The sequence below is a fragment of the Bufo bufo genome, chromosome 1 (assembly GCF_905171765.1).
Source record: "Bufo bufo chromosome 1, aBufBuf1.1, whole genome shotgun sequence".
Lineage (NCBI taxonomy): Eukaryota > Metazoa > Chordata > Amphibia > Anura > Bufonidae > Bufo > Bufo bufo.
In genome coordinates, this window is record NC_053389.1 from 20,564,380 (window position 1) to 20,578,247 (window position 13,868).

At 42.7% G+C, this 13,868-nt stretch overlaps 1 long non-coding RNA gene across 2 annotated transcripts in view; it reads left to right on the plus strand.

Annotated features, from left to right (window-relative positions):
• LOC120992205 overlaps window positions 1-12,898 on the plus strand; it is a 120,852-nt gene extending 107,954 nt beyond the window's left edge. Inside the window, exons 7-10 of one of the 2 annotated variants that reach the window (XR_005776938.1) lie at window positions 1,892-1,922; window positions 6,723-6,785; window positions 10,800-10,838; window positions 12,643-12,898. This is a non-coding gene — a long non-coding RNA (uncharacterized LOC120992205). The remainder of the gene's footprint in view (window positions 1-1,891; window positions 1,923-6,722; window positions 6,786-10,799; window positions 10,839-12,642) is intronic. The other variant, XR_005776939.1, reaches the window with a different exon arrangement.
• The last annotated feature ends 970 nt before the right edge of the window (window positions 12,899-13,868 follow it).

Consider the following 13,868-nt stretch of genomic DNA (forward strand, 5'->3'; position numbering starts at 1 on the left):
ATGTATATAATTCCACATGTGTTAATTCATAGTTTTGATGCCTTCAGTGTGAATCTACAATTTTCATAGTCATGAAAATAAAGAAAACTCTTGAATGAGAAGGTGTGTCCAAACTTTGGTCTGTACTGTACATCATGGCACTATTGCCACTTACCAACTATCACATTCCCCAAACAACTTTAAATATTTATTAATCTCATGACATCATCTGTGTTTAACCGTAGGATCCCTATGCCGTACATATATGGCGCTCTCATAGGGCAGATCCAGGAGATGTGCCCACTCAATCAGTTTCTAACAGCCAAGCCCATGCTGTATGTGCTGGCATTGGTGCAAACACTGATCTCGGCATATTAGCTTCTTGTATGCTGCAGTAAGTGCTCACTGTGTCATAGACAGGGTTTGCGGAGGGTACAGGCTTCCTCCCTGCCCCATTGAGTCACAGCGTACATTGAGGGACCCGATTGCAGGAACGGCAGCCCGATACCTAACGCAGGCTTCGAGGGGTTGCCTCCTATGGAAGCCCCCTGGGTCTCACAGGCAGGCATGCTGTTAGTGTATTACAATAGCATAAACAATAGAAAAAATAAGAAAAACAGACTTATTAGTATGTGAAAAAATAACATGATCTACCCCCATCAGGTGAATGCCACTAAAAGTGTAATACCAAGCAATAAAAAAGTTGTATGTACGCCAAAATGTAACCAATCAAACCATAACTTCATCCCACAAAAATTGAGCCCCTACATAAGACAATCGCCAGAAAAATAAAAAAATATGGCTTTCAGAAAATGGCAACACAAAAACAAGATTTTTTCTTTTCAAAAATGCTTTTACTGTGTAAAAGTTAACAAAATTAACATATAGGTATTGCTGAGTACCTAATAAAAATACACATGATATACCCCCTCAACTAAATGCCATCTTTAAAAAAAAAATTGTCACCTTGCCCCAAAAAGTGTAATATTGAATTATCAAAAAATCCTATGTACCCAAAGATAATACCAATAAAAATGTCTACTCTTCTTGCAAGAAATGAGCCCCTATGCAAGACAACCAGCAGAAAAAAAAAATATATATATATGGATTTCAGATAATTATTGGGGGCTTTGGAATATAAAAAAGCATTAGACATGCACTCCTGCGGTATGTTTTTAAACACGCTGTATGTTAATGCCATCCAACAAGCGTTTACCCATAGCTATGTATGATAGCATCACTCAGACATCATTTACTATTGCTGTTATTGGGTTCCAGAGCTTAGGGAGGGGGAGGTAAAAAAAAACATCAGAGATGATATCCTATCCAAGCGATATGCCCCCATTGTCTGTGATGGGAATACCCCCTTTAATGGGGGTCTGCAGCCTCCTTTTAATTTCCACCCCAGCCTGTTATACAGTACCTATGTTTTTCATAATCATCTCCTCTCTGCTGCTCAGTTCTACGTTCTGAGCTCCCTGTTATCTTCCCTGATTTCCTGTCCCTATTTGAAAACTTCCAAATGGACAAGGTCACATGTAATACTGCAGCCAATGACTGTCCTTGGCTGTGATGTGTCCCCAAGCTGCATGTCATTGCTGGGTCATGTGCCGCTGGAGACAAGTCACCATTGAGGCCATTCAATATTTTCAGCAGTGCACGTGATATTGTGAATCTGGAAGATTATAGAAAGGAACCAAAAGACAAGTGAAGACACAGAGGAGCCATGTACCTGAAACGAAGAGCCAACTGTACAGGACAGCTGGACAAAGACAATTTCAGCTATGTCCTTGGCTACTGAAGTGCTTCTTACATCTTGCAAAGGTGGCTTACTGCAATATTTTATAAAATAAACTTTTTGTATTGTTTTTATTCAGTTTTTTTTTAATGTCATTTTGTAATGTTTCCATAGGAAAAGACAGAAAAAGCTAACAAGCCTTGAGGTATGTGTATGTGACATTCTTAAACAATAAAGACAACTTATTTCCATTTGCCATATTTGCCTCATGTATATCATAGATTCTTTCCTATAGTATGAGCCTGAACAAAGACCCAAAATACAGGGCCATTTATATGGATACACTTAATAAAATGGGAATGGTTGGTGATATAACTTCCTGTTTGTGGCACATTAGTATATGTGAGGGGGGAAACTTTTTAAGATGGGTGGTGATCATGGCGGCCATTTTGAAGTTGCCATTTGAATCCAACGTTTTTTCAATAGGAAGAGGGTCATGTGGACACATCAAACTTATTGGAATTTCACAAGAAAAACAATGTGTGCTTGGTTTTAACGTAACTTTATCCTTTCATGAGTTATTTACAAGTTTCTGACCACTTATAAAATGTGTTCAAGTGCTGCCCATTGTGTTGGATTGTCAATGCAAACCCTCTTCTCCCACTCTTCACACTGATAGCAACACCGCAGGAGAAATGCTAGAACAGGCTTCCAGTATCCGTAGTTTCAGGTGCTGCACATCTCGTATCTTCACAGCATAGACAATTGCCTCCAGATGACCCCAAAGATAAAAGTCTAAGGGGGTCAGATCGGGAGACCTTGGGGGCCATTCAACTGGCCCACGACGACCAATCCACTTTCCAGGAAACTGTTCATCTAGGAATGCTCGGACCCGACACCCAGAATGTGGTGGTGCACCATCACATTATGGGTGTCAGGTCCGAGCATTCCTAGATGAACAGTTTCCTGGAAAGTGGATTGGTCATCATGGCCAGTTGAATGGCCCTCAAGGTATCCCGATCTGACCCCCTTAGACTTTTATCTTTGGGGTCATCTGGAGGCAATTGTCTATGCTGTGAAGATACGATATGTGCAGCACCTGAAACTACGGATACTGGAAGCCTGTGCTAGCATTTCTCCTGCGGTGTTGCTATCAGTGTGTGAAGAGTGGGAGAAGAGGGTTGCATTGACAATCCAAGACAATGGGCAGCACATTGAACACATTTTATAAGTGTCAGATACTTGTAAATAACTCATGAAAGAATAAAGTTACGTTAAAACCAAGCACACCATTGCTTTTCTTGTGAAATTCCCAATAAGTTTGATGTGTCACATGCAGGGCCGGGCCGACACAGAGGCTGGGGAGGCTCCGCACTTACTTGCCAGCAGCGCTGCCGGGCGCCCTCCCCTCCCCTCCTTAGCCAGTGTTCACTCTAAGCTGCGCTTGTGTTAAGCCACAGATAGGAGCAGGAGGCTGCTGATTGGCCAGTATCAGCTAGCTGCCCTGCCATTGGTCCATCCTTTCACACCCTTTTCTCCCTGGAGCTGAACACAGCAGGAGGCAGGCGTTCTCACAGTGGATCATGTGACCATGAAGGAGCATGTGACCAGTGACGTCACAGACCTCCTTCTAACAAATCCATTCTAGCATCTACCCACCATGTATGGCAGGACTCTGCTGAGCAAAGACCATGTGCCCAGGTGAGGTGACCACAGAAGTGCCCTGGCATCTGTCTGCTGCTGGAAGCTCAATGTGGAGCTTTATGAATGTAAAAACTAATAGCCAGAAAACCCTGCTTGTCACATAACGTTCATTTGATTGCAATTTACTCTAACACCTAAAGGGATTTTTTTTTAAAGCCTGCTGTTTCTCTAGATGACCTTATGCTGATAGTAGAGTTAATAGAGTCTCAAGGGTCTATAAAAATAGGGTAACTGCTTTTATAGACCCTTGAGACTCTATTAACTCTACTATAAATATAAGGTCACCTAGAGAAAGAGCAAGTTTTAAAAAAAAAATTTTTGCCTTTAGGTGTTAAAACATAACTTATTTAATTGCTTGAACACCTAAAGGAAAACAAATTAAAAACCTGCTGTTTCTCTAGATGACCTTATGTTGATAGCAGTGGTAATAGAGTCTGAAAGGTCTATAGAAGCAGTTACCCTATTTTTACAGACCTTTGAGGCTCTATTAACACTACTGTCAGCATAAGGTCATCTAGAGACACAGCAGGTTTTTAAAATGATTTTTCCTTTAGGGGTTACAGCAATCAAATGAAAGTTATGTTTTAACACCAAAAAGGAAAAACATAATAAAAAAAAACCTGCTGTTTCTCTAAATGACCTGATGTTGACAGTAGTGTTAATAGAGTCTCAAAGGTTTGTAAAAAATAGTGTACCTGCTTCTATAGACCTTTGAGACTCTATTACCGCGACTTTTAGCATAAGATCATCTGGAGAAACATCAGGTTTTTTTATTATTATTCTTCTTTAGGTGTTAGAGCAATCAAATGGAGGGGGAGAAATGTGACATGGGTGAGGATGGGGTTACATGATGGGCCGGAGACAATGGGCCAGATTTATCATTAGCTCAGGTCAGAATAATGGAGTGAAAAAGTCCCAAAAAAAGTCCCAAACGCTAAAACTGCGCACAAATTTGCGACTTTTTTCTGCTCTGCACTATGCTCGCCAGTTTTCTGAAAGTGGGCGTGTTTTCTTATGTAAATGAATCTCTAGACAGATTTACTATTGGGACTATTTAAAAAGTCGCAAAAAAGTTGCAATTTCACTCCAGTGAGGACCATGCTTATCTTATGAGACTTTTTAATAGAACATGCGACTTTTTCATAAAAACGTGCGACTTTTTCGTAAAGATGTGCGACTTTTTCGTAAAGATGCTTACTGACGGATAAACTGCTACCGTCAAACCACATTTATTACAGTCTTAAAGGGCCGATCATAAATCTGACTTGGCTAAAACTCACAGGCTACTTTCACACTAGCGTTCGGAGCGGATCCGTCTGATGTTTCATCAGACGGATCCGCTCCGATAATGCAGACGTTCGCATCCGTTCAGAACGGATCCGTCTGCATTATAACTTAGAAAAATTTCTAAGTGTGAAAGTAGCCTGAGCGGATCCATTCAGACTTTACATTGAAAGTCAATGGGGGACGGATCCGCTTTGAAGATTGAGCCATATGGTGTCATCTTCAAGCGGATCCGTCCCCATTGACTTCCATTATAAGTCTGGACGGATCCGCTTGCCTCCGCACGGCCAGGCGGACACCCGAACGCTGCAAGCAGCGTTCAGGTGTTCGCTCACTGAGCGGAGCGGAGGCTGAACGCCGCCAGACCGGATGCATTCTGAGCGGATCGCTTCACTGAGAATGCATTAGGGCTGGAACGGCTGCGTTCGGGACCGCTCGTGAGCCCCCTTCAAAACGGAGCTCACGAGCGGACACCTGAACGCAGGTGTGAAAGTAGCCTAAAGCAGAGTGAGCTGTCAGAGTAATGATAAATCTGGCCCATTGTCTATAGTCTGTCTGTTTCATGGACGGGGGAGAAATATGACATTGGGGTCTGATCTGATGCATTGGGGCTGTGGCCTGTGAGCTGAGTCTAATTAACATTGGGGGTCTGATGTCTGGTCTGACCTGAGGTGGAATGAAAATATTGTTTCCTATTATCCTCCTCTAAAATAATTATATAATTAATAACAAACATACATATCTAAATGGCGTGGGGGGGGCTTGACTTGAGTCATCTACTGATCAGTGGTCATCAGAGCATTAGAGCTGCAGGAATAAATAACATCTAAATGTCTGTTGGGGTAGATGGGGGGGGGCGCACTTGGGCAGCTCAGCCTCTGTTGGTGGTGGACCTTGTCCCAGCCCTGGTCACATGACCCTCTTCCTATTGAAAAAACAAAAGTTGGATTCAAAATGGCCGACTTCAAAATGGCCACCATGGTCACCACCCATCTTGAAAAGTTTCCCCCCTCACATATACCAATGTGCCACAATAGGAAGTTAATATCACCAACCATTCCCATTTTATTAAGGTGTATCCATATAAATGGCCCACCCTGTACTTTCCATCCCCCATGTGGATTACAAAGATAGACATCCATTTAAATAATACATCATATATTACTTCCTGATGTTACTGAAGAATTAACTTGGACACAGAGCAGGGTGAGTGAAGTGAATCCTCTTGAAATGACCTCACAATGTTGCATTGAAAAAAGGCCTTCTGGAGAGGTGGTCCTCAAAGAAATTGACCAGTATATATATATAATATTTGATGGAAGTACTGATGAAACACATGTGACGTTATTTGCAGGATTTACTTTGTCTCCTTTAATACTAGTGGTCACGGGATGTTGTGGTCTCTCCTGTCCCTTCTGTCATGGCGGTCAAAATATTTACCTCTCACTACCCTGTGGCCTTGTCATTCATGACTGTACCTGCCTCCTTTGTCCTGCTTCTGTGCTCTTCCATACAGCATGCATGGCATTCTCGGCCCTTAAAAGGCCAGCACATGCATGGGTTAATCTGTGACCAGTCTTTTATAGTAGTTCCTTGGGATATATAGCATCTTTCCTTATGGGAGGGTGCTTGAGCATTAAAATTCCTAGTTTATGTAGTTCCTGTGAAAGTATTGTACTACTTTGTGTTCTGACTCCTACAGTATGTACTGACTTCTGACTTTTAACCATATAGACCCTTTACTACCTATCTATTGCCTGTTTTAGAGTATTGCATGAATTCTGCCTTCTTGACCTTAGTTTGTACTCTGACCATGTCACTTCCTATCCTCTTGATACCAGGCACCAGTGTCTCTTGACCCTTTTGGTTTGGCAGCCACTGAATGGAGAACACTCCTAGGCTCCCCACAGAAAAGTCAAGATACCCGTATGGGGTTAAAAGTATGAATATTAGGGGGCCACTTACACAGTCAGACAAAGCCACAAGTAAATAAAATTGCAACACTTTTATCCTTCAGGCTGAACCCACGTATACCGATCTGAGGAGATCAGATATCACAAGTATATATGATCAACTGGAAGTAAGTATGAACATGTATCACAACACTTGACTTCTCTTTGTATATGTACTGTATTATAATTAACTATGGAGATCATAGAATATGACTGTGGACTGCACATGACTCAAGAACCATTATTCAACTATTTAATGTTTTATTTTTGTATTCAATAACCTTGATACTGAAATTAAGCGAGCAAGTTAAAATAACTAAGCTTAATAAATATATAGTGTAGGGGGATCGTCTCTTATTCGGGGGTCATTCTCACAATGATCTTCATCGACCACAGGGTTAGGGGCCAAACATTGCTTTTATTTGGCACCTCTTTAAAACCAAAACAAACAATACAAATAAAACACCTGCCCGGCTGGGCTCTAACTAAACATGAGGACTCCCTACCTCACTGAAAACCCTGTTCACACACGGGAAGAACATGTGGCTTTTCCCAGCCTAACAATCCAGCACTTCCAGGCTGTAACAAAGTCCAGTACCTTTTGGGGGATTGTGGCCCAGAAGTCCTCCTGACTCTGGCCTAGCGACCGTCGGTTCCAAGACCTCGCGGAGTCCCCCAAAGTTCAGGCTAACACCTAGCCCCGTAGCCCCCGTAGCCCCGTAGCCCTCAGCCAGCTCGGCTGAGCCCACTTGTACAGAGCCTCACCAGGCCTCTGCTGCACACAGACTCTCCAGAGTGAGCCACACCCAAGATCCAGTAGCAGGATTAAATAGGATCCCTGGACATGAGCATGCCCTAAGTCCCGGACTGGAACCTGGGGAAACAACACCTCAATGTTCACATTGCCGCAATAGATACAGGATATACTCCTTGTTTTAATGTGAATTCAAAGATTTGAGAATAAGTAGGCTTAACAGGCTAAGGGTACTTTCACACTTGCGTTATTCTTTTCCGGCATATAGTTCCGTCGCAGGGGCTCTATACCGGAAAATAACTCATCAGGCATCTCCACATGCATTCTGAATGGAGAGCAATCCGTTCAGTTTGCATCAGGATGTCTTCAGTTCAGTCGTTTTGACTGATCAGGCAAAAGATAAAACCGTAGCAGTCTACGATTTTATCTCCAGCGAAAAAAACTGAAGACTTGCCTGAATTCCGGATCTGACATTTTTTTCCATAGGAATGTATTAGTGCCGGATCCGTCCTTCAAAATACCGGAATGCCGGACCCGTCCTTCTGGTCTGCGCATGCGCAGACTGAAAAAAAGGTGAAAAAAATAAATGCCGGATCCGTTTTGCCGGATGACACCGGTAAGACGGATCCGGCATTTCAATGCATTTTTTCGACTGATCAGGCATTTTTAAGACTGATAAGGATCCTGATCAGTCTTACTAATGCCATCAGTTGGCATACGTTTTGCCTGATCCGGCAGGCATTTCCGGCGGCGGAACTGCTTGCCGAATCTCTCTGCCGCAAGTGTGAAAGTACCCTTAATGATAAAAAAATATTTACTAACTGTGATTAAATATAACGTAAAACAAACAAATCACATGCAGAATAAGTAATAATCACATGGCCTGCCCTATACAATATGGGGGGGACTCCAGCTGCTCTGTCTTAGCGCATGGCTGACACCCCATGGTGGTACAAGAAAGAAAATAGTGTTTCAATCCAGGGACATACATAGAAATCATTGGGCTTTGTATCAAGAATCTGAATTGGGCCCCATTACCCACCTCTGGCCCATCACACTACTTGCCCTGGCTCCTCCTCCTACACCCCCCCTTTATCCTGTGGATAGACGATAACTTCAAACAACTAGAATACCCTTTTAAAGCATAAATTTCACACATACGGCCCTCCAGCTATTGCAACTACAAAGCAGGGCATGCAAAGAGGTTTTGTTTTGCACCAGCTAGAGGGTCGCAGGTTGGGCATCCCTGACTTAAAGTGTACCTACATAAAAAAAAAAAAAAACATTAATTAAAACCTATTGTAAGTGTCTCAAAATGACATTTTCTAAATCTTTTTTTTCTTTATGAGAAATAGACTCTGAATTTACGTGCCTACAACATTTTATAATCCGTACCCTCATACAACACTGATTGCAGTTAGCAATGTACAGCACACATCACTGCTCCTGCCTGTCTGTTTTGGTAATGCCGGGCAAAGATGGGCTATGTCAGGCTTGGCACAGTGCAATATGTATGTGAGCACAGCTGAGCGAAAGCAGGGCCTCGCGCACACATTGATTCTACTACCTGTGCCCATTGTGCTAATGCCTGACATAGCCCATCCCCCCACATCGAAACTCTTTTTGCTGCTGATGCTTATTTTGCCCCAGCCCCCCCACCGGCAGTGGCAGCTCTCATAAACTTGCCAGTGACACTGGGGGTTGGAGTCCGGTGGCTTTACTGAGCTAACCAATCAGCATCAAGAGCTTAGCACTGCTAAATGCTGATAGGCCTCTGCAGCAGACAGAGGAGAGAGAACGTTTGCCTGGCTGCAGTGCTGGCTGTAAGGGTCAGGGTCATCGGCGTCTGTGCACTGTGTTGTGCACACAATATACACTCACCTAAAGAATTATTAGGAACACCTGTTCTATTTCTCATTAATGCGATTATCTAGTCAACCAATCACATGGCAGTTGCTTCGATGCATTTAGGGGGGTGCTCCTGGTCAAGACAATCTCCTGAACTCCAAACTGAATGTCAGAATGGGGAAAAAAAGGGGATTTTGAGCGTGGCATGGTTGTTGGTGCCAGACGGGCCGGTCTGAGTATTTCACAATCTGCTCAGTTACTGGGATTTTCACGCACAACCATTTCTAGGGTTTACAAAGAATGGTGTGAAAAGGGAAAAACATCCAGTATGCGGCAGTCCTGTGGGAAAAAATGCCTTGTGGATGCTAGAGGTCAGAGGAGAATGGGCCGACTGATTGAAGCTGATAGAAGAGCAACGTTGACCGAAATAACCACTCGTTACAACCGAGGTCTGCAGCAAAGCATTTGTGAAGCCACAACACGCACAACCTTGAGGCGGATGGGCTACAACAGCAGAAGACCCCACCGGGTACCACTCATCCCCACTACAAATAGGAAAAAGAGGCTACAATTTGCACAAGCTCAACAAAATTGGACTTTTGAAGACTGGAAAAATGGTTTCTTGAACATGACAATGAGTTCACTGTACTAAAATGGCCCCCACAGTCACCAGATCTCAACCCAATAGAGCATCTTTGGGATGTGGTGGAACGGGAGCTTCGTGCCCTGGATGTGCATCCCTCAAATCTCCATCAACTGCAAGATGCTATCCTATCAATATGGGCCAACATTTCAAAAGAATGCTATCAGCACCTTGTTGAATCAATGCCACGTAGAATTAAGGCAGTTCTGAAGACAAAAGGGGGTCCAACACCGTATTAGTATGGTGTTCCTAATAATTCTTTAGGTGAGTGTATGTAAGTGGGGTTCTGACAAAGAGGAAGCAGGGCCAGCCCGAGACCTAGATAGAGACTCGGGACGAAAGACAAGCTGTGGCAATGCCAGAAAACACAACCGCGACATTGTAGCAAGCGGGGCCTTCCATCCACTCCATGCTCCCCTTTACCACGGGCCCCATTGCAGCTATGTGGTCTGCCTCTATGGTCGGTACACCACTGTTTTAATCAAATCCTACATGGATGATTTTCTTTAATGGAGTGCTAATTAATTGCCTGTGTCAACCAGGTTTATGCCCTTCAGCCCCTTCTTCCAAGTGCGTCCAGTGTGCAGCACGCCTGTCTCTCAGATAACCACTCAGCTTTCACAGACCAATTGGGGATGGGTTTGTGTCTGTAATCTATCATTACATAGAATAAAATAGAAATATATAAGAGGACAGAAATAAAGGGGACAGAACCAACCAGTTCTTAATTTAAGGACCCTTACAACACACTTCTTTCCTGGTTTTAATATTGACTGAAAATAAGGTTGAGTTTAAGCATTTGGGATTCAGTTGTTTTAAACTATACTCTTTACTGGTAATTCTAATTCTTTTCATATTTATGTGATTTCCTTAACTGTCTGCTGTTTTATTTTACAGCCGGTGACCCCTGCAGACACCACAGCTGTGGGATCAGATGTAGGTGCCTCTAATATATATGAAAACATCCACTACTACGGACATTTGTAAAATTATAATAAAATCATCTGTGATAGTTATGGGGTTCATTATTTTATTTTTGTAGAATGCAATATATTTTTGTGTTTTTGTCATCTGCTCTCTGATCATTTTTCTGGATCTGTCATCTACAGGCTTCATTCTGTTGGCATTAAAGATAATGCGGTCTCTTCCTTTTCTTCCCACCCTCTGCTCACTCCTTAAGTGTATCAGCTTTCCTCTTTACCTTTTCACCTTGTAGTTTTTCAGAGTTCTGCCCTAGGTCCTATCCTCTTTAACTGTATACAGCGCTAAAACTTTTTTTTCTTTATGAGAAATAGACTCTGAATTCACGTGCCTACAACATTTTATAATCCGTACCCTCATACAACACTGATAGGACAGTAGTGTATGAGAGTAGGATTTCACTAGGGTGCAGTTAGCAATAAATGTAAGCGATTTCCAGCCACCGGTATTGGTAAAATCCATTCAACTTTATTTTTTCTCCATTAAAAGCAGTTACAAAAGATACATACGAAACAGGCCTCACATTTATCTGACGCGTTTTCGGGTACACGCTTGTAGCACCCTTAATCATAGAGTTAGCAATGTACAGCACACATCACTGCTCCTGCCTGTCTGTTTTGGTAATGCCGGGCATAGATGGGCTATGTCAGGCTTTAGCAGAGTTGGCAGAGTGCAATATGTATGTGAGCACAGCTGAGCGAAAGCAGGGCAGGGGCTCGTGTACACATTGCTTCTCCTACCTGTGCCCATTGTGCTAAAGCCTGACATAGCCCATCCCCCCCACATCTAACCTTTTTGCTGCCAATGCTTATTTTGCCCCAGGCCCCCCCACCGGCAGTGGCAGGTCTCATAAACTTGCCGGTGACACTGGGGTTGGAGTCCGGTGGCTTTACTGAGCTAGCCAATCAGCAGCAAGAGCTTGGCACTGCTAAATACTAATAGGATTTGCAGCACCCAGCAGACAGAGGAGAGAGCGCTCGCCTGGCTGCAGTGCTGGCTGTCAGGGTCAGGGACATCGGCGTCTGTGCACTGTGTTGGGAACACAATGTATGTAAGTGGGGTTCTGAGCAGAGGGGAAGCAGGGCCAGCCCGAGCCCTAGATAGAGACTCGGGACGAAAGACGAGCTGTGGCAATGGCAGAAAACACAATCGCAGACATTGTAGCGAGCGGGGCCTTCCATCCACTCCATGCTCCCCTCTACCACGGGCCCCATTGCTTGACAAGCAACTTAAGCAGAGAGGAATCATAACTTCAGATGGAAAAAGATGACAAGTATTCTAAAAATCGAATATATAGCACTATATTCTATAGTGCTATATATTCGTTTTTGACCCACGCCTGCATTGATCGCGTAATATTCACATATTACGCGATCATTACCTTGCCGATTTTCGAGTAAAAAAAAAAGAATGTTGAATATAACGAATATTCGAATTTGCGAATATTCGATGAATATTTTGCTAAATATTCGCGAAATATCGCGCAAATTCGAACATGACCCCTGCCGCTCATCACTAATCTATCATTATATAGACTATAGAATAAATATATAAGAGGACAGAATTAAAGGGGACAGAACCAATTAGGTCTTAATTAAAGGACCCTTACAACACACTCCTTTCCTTTTATATTGACTGAAAATAAGGTTGAGTTTAAGCATTTGGGATTCAGTTGTTTTAAACTATACTCTTTACTGGTAATTCTAATTCTTTTCACATTTCTGTGATATCCTTGACTATCTGCTGTTTTATTTTACAGCCGGTGACCCCTGCAGACACCACAGCTGTGGGATCAGATGTAGGTGCATCTAATATATATGAAAACACCCACATACTGCGGACATTTGTAAAATGATAATAAAATAATCTGTGATAATTATGGGGTCCATTATTTTATTTTTGTAGAATGCAATATATGTTTGTGTTTGTGTCATCTGCTCTCTGATCATTTTTCTGGATCTGTCATCTACATGCTTCATTCTGTTGGCATTAAAGATAATGCGGTCTCTTCCTTTTCTTCCCACCCTCTGCTCGCTCCTTAAGTGTATCAGTTTTCCTCTCTACCTCTTTACCTCTTCACCTTGTAGTTTTTCAGAGTTCTGCCCTAGGTCCTCTCCTCTTTAACTCTATACAGCACCTTTGGACAAGTTATCAGCATTTTGGTATTTTTTGTATTGGGATTTGATATTTTCGTTACAATGTGGGACACTATTATACCGTATCTCCTATTACATTTCATAAATTGCCTCCAGGCCTTTTATTACTATTACTCTTTAGAATCTCTTTTACACATTCAGCAGTTACCTACACACTCCTTGCTTCCTAATTCACATAATTTCTATGCATTTACATATACTGTTTGGGAACCGGCTCATACAGCTTTTTGTGTACCACCCTATTCTGTATCAATGGTGGCTGAAACATTGTACAAACAAATTATTTGTACAATGTAACCACCCTTTGCAGTGAGGTGAGGTCCTGGTAGGTTGTTACAAGTATTTTTTGTGACAAGGAAAGTTGAGTTTCTGATAAATAACCTCAGAAAGTTGCCTGAAATTACTAGATTACACACGATTTAGCCGGCCTCCCTCACTCTTGTCAGGCTAATAGAACACAGCACATAGCCAAAAACTCTGCCGCAGAGAAATGATTTGTGACGATATAGCAGGCCTCCCTCAGGGCACAGCACAAACTGTGATAAGAGTAGATTCCTTTTAAAATTACCGAGCACCATGGAAGTCAATGAGAGAAACCCCAGGCACCCCCTGCTCGGAAGAGAAGAGGGTGTCTGGTTTATAAAAAAAGGTTAGAAATTGATGGAAACCCCATCAAAATGATTTTAAAACAGCATTAAGAGGATAGCTGGATGCATCTTGCACTCCTATTATGTACATATCAGCATGGCTTCGTGAGGGATCGGTCATGTCAAACTAATTTAATCAGTTTCTATGAGGAGGTAAGTTCTAGACTTGACAGCGGCGAATC